This window comes from Schistocerca cancellata, unplaced genomic scaffold (assembly GCF_023864275.1).
Source record: "Schistocerca cancellata isolate TAMUIC-IGC-003103 unplaced genomic scaffold, iqSchCanc2.1 HiC_scaffold_1096, whole genome shotgun sequence".
NCBI classification, from domain to species: domain Eukaryota; kingdom Metazoa; phylum Arthropoda; class Insecta; order Orthoptera; family Acrididae; genus Schistocerca; species Schistocerca cancellata.
The window spans coordinates 579883-586094 of record NW_026047095.1 but is presented as its reverse complement, the minus strand read 5'-3'; positions in this window follow the sequence as shown (position 1 = coordinate 586094).

Sequence of the window (6212 nt, the reverse complement as noted above, 5' to 3'; positions counted from 1 at the left end):
CATAGAATCGGAGAGGAAAGGAATATGTGGAAAACACTGACAGGGAAAAGGGACAGGATGCTAAGACATCGATTAAGACATTAGGTAATGACTTTCACGGTACTAGAGGGAGCTGTAGAGGCACATTGTGTAGAGGAAGACAGAGATTGAAATACATCCAGCAAATCATTGAGGATATGGGTTGCAACTGCTGCTTTCAGATGAAGTGGTTGACACAGGAGACGAATTTGTGGCTGGCCGCATCAAATGAGTCAGAAGACAGATGACTGAAAAAACAAAAGAGATCTTCAGAATTTCAAAAAGAGAGTGTTGCAGTCAACTCTGTCAAAAGTATTCTCTAAGCATACAAACGCTCTAAACGTAGATTTCCCCTTCCTTAACCTATCTTTTAAGAGATGTTGTGGCGTTAGTATTGACTTGCATGTGCTCAAAGTTCTCCAGAATCCGAACTGATTTTCACCGCGGTCAGCTTTTACCAGTTTTTTCATTCGTTTGTAAAGTTTTAGTTGATCACGATCATGATTTACTGAACAGATAGTTCGGTGATATTCCCACCATGAGCACCTGCTTTCCTCGGTATTGGAATTGTTACGTTTTTCTTCAAGTCTGTGGGTATTTCCGCTGTCTTATATATATCTTGCATAGAAGATGGAAGAGTTTTGTCATGGCTCTCCTAACGTTACCATCAGGTCAGACGAAAAGTCATTTACTCTGGGAAATCGTTTCGGCTTAGGTCCTTCGTTGCTCTCTCAAATTGTTCTTGCAGTATCATGTCTCCCATCTCCTCTTCATCTACATCCTCTTCCATTTCCATAACACTGCCTTCAAGATCATTTACCTCGTATAGAACGTCCATGTACTCCTTGAACCATTCAGCCTTCCCTCTTTTGCTTAGGACTAGTTTTCCTTTGGAGCTCTTGATATTCAGACAATTGCTTTTCTGTTCTCCAAAGGCCTCTTTAATTTCCCTGTAGGCAGTATCTGTGTTTTGCCTAGTGATATATGCTACCAGATCCTCACATTTTTTTCCTTTAGCTTTCCCTGCCTAGCCATTTTATACTTCCTTTCAGTCTGATCTTTTAGACGTTTGTATTTTCTTTCGCCTGCTTCATTTGCTGCATTTTTATATTTTCTCCTTTCATTAGTTGAATTTAATCTATCCTGTGTTATCCAAATATTTCTACTAGTCTTTATCCTTTTACCTATTTGATTCTCTGCTGCCTTCACCATTTCACCTCTTAAAGCTATCTATTCGTCTTCTACTGTAATCCTTTCCCCTGTTCTAGACAGTAGTAGCTCTATGCTCCCTCTGAAACTCGCGACGACCTCCGGTTCATTCAACGTACGCTCCTTAATTTCCTATCTTTTTGGAATTTCTTTAGATTTAATCTATAATTCATAGCCAATAAATTGTGATTAGGCTCCACATCAGCCCCTGGAAATGTCTTATTACTTAAAATCTGGTTAGTTGCTCTATGCTCCCTCTGAAACTCGCGATGACCTCAGGTTTATTCAATGTACGCTGCTTAATTTCCTACCTTTTTTGGAATTTATTTAGATTTAATCTATAATTCATAGCCAATAAATTGTGATTAGGCTCCACATCAGCCCCTGGAAATGTCTTACTACTTAAAATCGGGTTCCAAAATCTCTGTCTCTACATAACAGAATCAAACTGAAACCTTCTGGTGTTTCCAAGTCTCTTCCACAAGTACGACATTCTTTCATGCTCCTTAAAGCTATTATTGGTGATATTTAAATTATGCCCTGTCCAAAATTGTACCAGGCCGCGTGCGCTTAAGACTGTGAAATCGATATCATGTTGGTTTCAGATTTATCAGTACGGCTAAATCGACAAAGAAATCGGAAAAAAAATGCAGGAATAATAACTATTTTTCTCCGTGAATTCTTGATCAGCTAATAACTCCATCGTTGTGCATCAGTATGGAAGCTTGCAGCATCTTGGTTCACACTAAGACATTCTTTATTGTCCTCGTCTACTGCTAGTATTAGTAGCCATACATTTCAGAAGTTTTAAAATACGTGTAAGCTCTAAAAATATTTCATACTCTGTGTATTTTCTAAGCTGCTCCAACACTGTTCTCACCCGTATAAGCTAGTTTTACATAGCTTTTCCACATTTTATTAGGTTCTATTAGGCGATGATGAGATCACGTTCTACATAAGAAGTGAGGTCTAAGGATATCTAAATGTTCTATCATTTAGCTAGTATACAATCCTAGTTGTGTCCTCTGCTATCTGCAAATGAAATATAAGTGAATTTCTTTCATAAGACAATTGTGACTTCTACAGAACTTCTAAAAAATTCCGGCAGGATTCCGTGTAACTACGATTAATATCATTCAAAACAAAGATTAAAAATGTAACAGCTTTCAGTTTACACACAATACTGGTAAAAATAGAAAGACTAGTTAAATCAACTGAAACACTAAAAATTAAGGAGTAAGACATCAGTCCAAGGCTAAACTTATTGCAACCTTTCAGATGAACGACATATATTCGATACCTTGAAAAAAAAAATTAAAACCAAATAGCTGTAAAGTGTGAAGAAATGCTAATGGGACATCACACAACGTACTGGGGGGCGGGGGGGGGGGGGGGGGAAGTTGGCATCGATCTTTTAGTATTGAATAGCGACGCAATTTCTGTGTTAAAAACTCAGTAAGAAGGTATGAGAGATACAGTTAACTGACAGTGGTGCACCGGAAAATAGGTCCATGACTCCCAATAGAAGAATCATAAGTTGACTGTAGCTGCATTACTCGCTCAGGCAGAAGTGGGCATCGATCTTTAGTATTGAGTAGCAACGTAATTTCTATGTTAATTCGTCAGTGTGAGGGGTGAGGGATACAGTAAACTGTCAACGGCCACCGGAAAGAAGCTACATGATGCATATGGAAGATCCATACGTTGACCACAGCCGCGTTACTCGATTGGTGAGAAGTCGGCATCGATCCTTTAGTACTGAATAGCGACGCAATTTCTGTGTTAAATCGTCATTGTGAGGTTACGAGGTATACAGAAAACTGGCTGTTGTGCAAGGGAAAAAGCTACATGACTCCCAGGAGAAGCTCCATACGTAGACCAGAGCCGCGTTACTCGCTCGGGGATGAGTCGGCATCGATCTTTTACCATTGAATAGCGGCCCAATTTATGTGTTAAAACAGCATTGTGGGGGTGCGGGGATACAGCAAACGGTCAGTGGTGCACCAGAAAAGAGGTACAAGAATCCAAAGCGAAAATCCATACGTAGACCGTAGTGGCGTTACTCGCTTGAGGAGAAGTCAGCATCGATCCTGTACTACTGAATAGCGACGCAATTTCTGTGTTTAAACGTCAATGTGAGGGTTCGAGGTATACAGTAAACGGGCAGTTTTGCACAGGAAAAGAGACTCCCAGTAGAATAACCATAAGTTGACTGTAGCTCCGTTACTCGCTCGGGAAGAAGTCGGCATCGATCTTTAGTATTGAATAGCGACGCAGTTCCTGTATTAAATCGTCATTGTGATGGTGCGAGTTACACACTAAACTGGCTGTGGTGTACCGGAGGAAAGCTACATGACTCACATGGAAGATCCATTCGTTGGCCATAGCCACATTACTTGCTCAGGGAGAAGACAGCATCGATCATTTAGTACTGGATAGCGACACCATTACTCTGTTCAACCGTCAGTGTGGGACTACGAGGGACACAGTAATCTGCCAGTGGTGCAAAGGAAAAAAGCAACATGACTCCCAGGAGAAGATCAATACATTGATAGTAGCTGCTTTCCTCGCTCCGGGAAGAAGCCGTTATCGATCCTTTAGTATTGAATAGCGACGCCATTTCTGTGTGAAATCGTTAATGTGAGGGTACGAGGGATATATCGAACTTTCAGTTGTCCACCGGAAAGGAAGGTACATGACTCCCAGGAGATGATCTATACGTAGACCGTATCCGCGTTACTTGCTCTGTGAGAAATCGGCATCGTTCCATTGATATTGAATGGCGACGCAATTACTGTGCTAAATCGTCAATGTGATGGTGCGAAGGATACAGTAAACTGGCAGTTGTAAACAAGAAAAAAGCTACATGACTTAAATGGAAGGCCACTACATTGACTAAAGCCACGTATCTCGCTCAGAGAGAAGTCGGCATTAATCCTTTAGTATTGCATAGCGACGCATTTTCTGTGTGAAATCGTCAATGTATCGGTTCGAGTGATATATCGAACTTTCAGTTGTCCACCGGAAAAAAAGGTACATGACTCCCAGGAGAAGATCTATACGTAGACCGTACCCGCGTTACTTGCTCGGTGAGAAGTCGGCATCGATCCATTAGTATTGAATGGCGACGCTATTTCTGTGTTACATCCTCAATGTGATGGTGCGATGGATAGAGTATACTGTCAGTGGTCAACGTGAAAATTGCTACGTGACTCGCAGGAGAAGGTACATACTGGACCATAGCCGCGTTACTTTCTCGGGTTGAATTCGACATCGATCCTTTAGTATTGAATAGGGTCGCAATGTCTGTGTTAATTCGCCAATATGAGGGTTCGAGGGATACAGAAAACTGAAAGTGTGCACCGGAAGAACGCTACATGTCTCTCAATGAAGATCCACACGTTGATCGTAGAAGCGTTACTCGCTTGGGGAGATGTCGCCATCGATCCTTTACTGTTGAATAGCTACGTAATTTCTGTGTTAAATCATCCATGTGATTGGGCTAGAGCTACTGATAACTGGGAATGGTGCACCGGAAAAAGGTATATGTCCCCCAGGAGAAGATACATATGTTGACCGTTTCAGCAGTTCTCGCTCGGTGATAAGTCGCCATCGATCTTTTAGTACTGAATAGGGAAGCAATTTCTGTGTTAGATCGTTAGTGTGTGATTGTGACGGATACAGTAAACTGGCAGTGCTGCATCTGAAAACAGGTTCATAACTCTCATGGAAGATACATTCATTGAATGTAGCCGCGATACTCGCTCGTGGAGTTGTCGGCATCGATCCTTTAGTAATGAACAGCGACACAATTTCTGTGTTAAATCTTCGATGTGAGGTTTCGCGGAATACAGTAACCTGACAGCCCTGTACCGGAAACCTAAATGACTCCCAGGAGAAGATCGATACATTGACGGTAGCTGCTTTGCTCGCTCGGGGAGAAGTCGGCATCTGTCATTTAGTACTGAATCGCGACGCAATTTCTGTGTTACATCGTCAATGTGAGGTTGCAAAAAATACAGTAAATTGGCGGTGCTGAACCACAGAATTGCTACGTGACTGTAAGGAGAAGTTCAATACTTGACCATAGCCGCATTACATTTACGGTTAGAACACGAAATCCATCATTTAGTGTTGTATAGCGACGCAATTACTGTGTTAAATCGTCAATGTATAGTTACGAGGCATACAGTAAACTGGCATTGGTGCACTGGAAAAACGATACGAAGTGATGTTCCATACTTAGACGGTATCCGCGTTACTCGCTTGGAGACGAGTCGACATCGATCATTTAGTATTCAATAGCGATGCCATTTCTGTGTTAAATCGTCAGTGTGAGTGTTCTAGGTAAACAGTTAACTGGGAGTGGTGTACCAGAAGAAAAGTACATGACTCCCAGGAGGAGATCCATACGTAGAACGTTGCCACGTTATTCGCTCAGGGACAAGTCGCCTTCGATCCTTTAGTATTGAAAGCGAAGCAATCTCTGTGTTAAATCGTCGAAGTGAGGGTGTGTGGGATACAGTAAATTGGCAGTAGGGCACCGGAGAAAAGGTACATGATCCAGAAGGGAAGATCCATACGTAGACCATAGCCGCAGTACTCGCTAAGGCAGATGTCTGAATTGATCCGTAAGTACTTAATAACAAGGCCATTCTAGTGATAAATCATCAATGTGATGGTGTGAGGGATACAGTAAACTGGCAGTGGTGCATGGGAAAAAGGCTACATGACTTACATCGAACATCTATACATTGACTACAGCCATGTATTTCGTTCAGGGAGAAGTCCTAATCGATCCTTATGTATTGAATAGCAACGCAGTTACTGTGTTAAATCGTCAGTGTGAGGCTACGAGGGATAAAGTTAACTGGCGGTGGTGCTCCGGAAAAGAACTACCGGACTCCCAGAAGAAGAGCCATATGTAAACCGTGGCCCCGTTACTCGCTCGAAGAGAAATCGCCATCGATCCTTCACTATTGAAT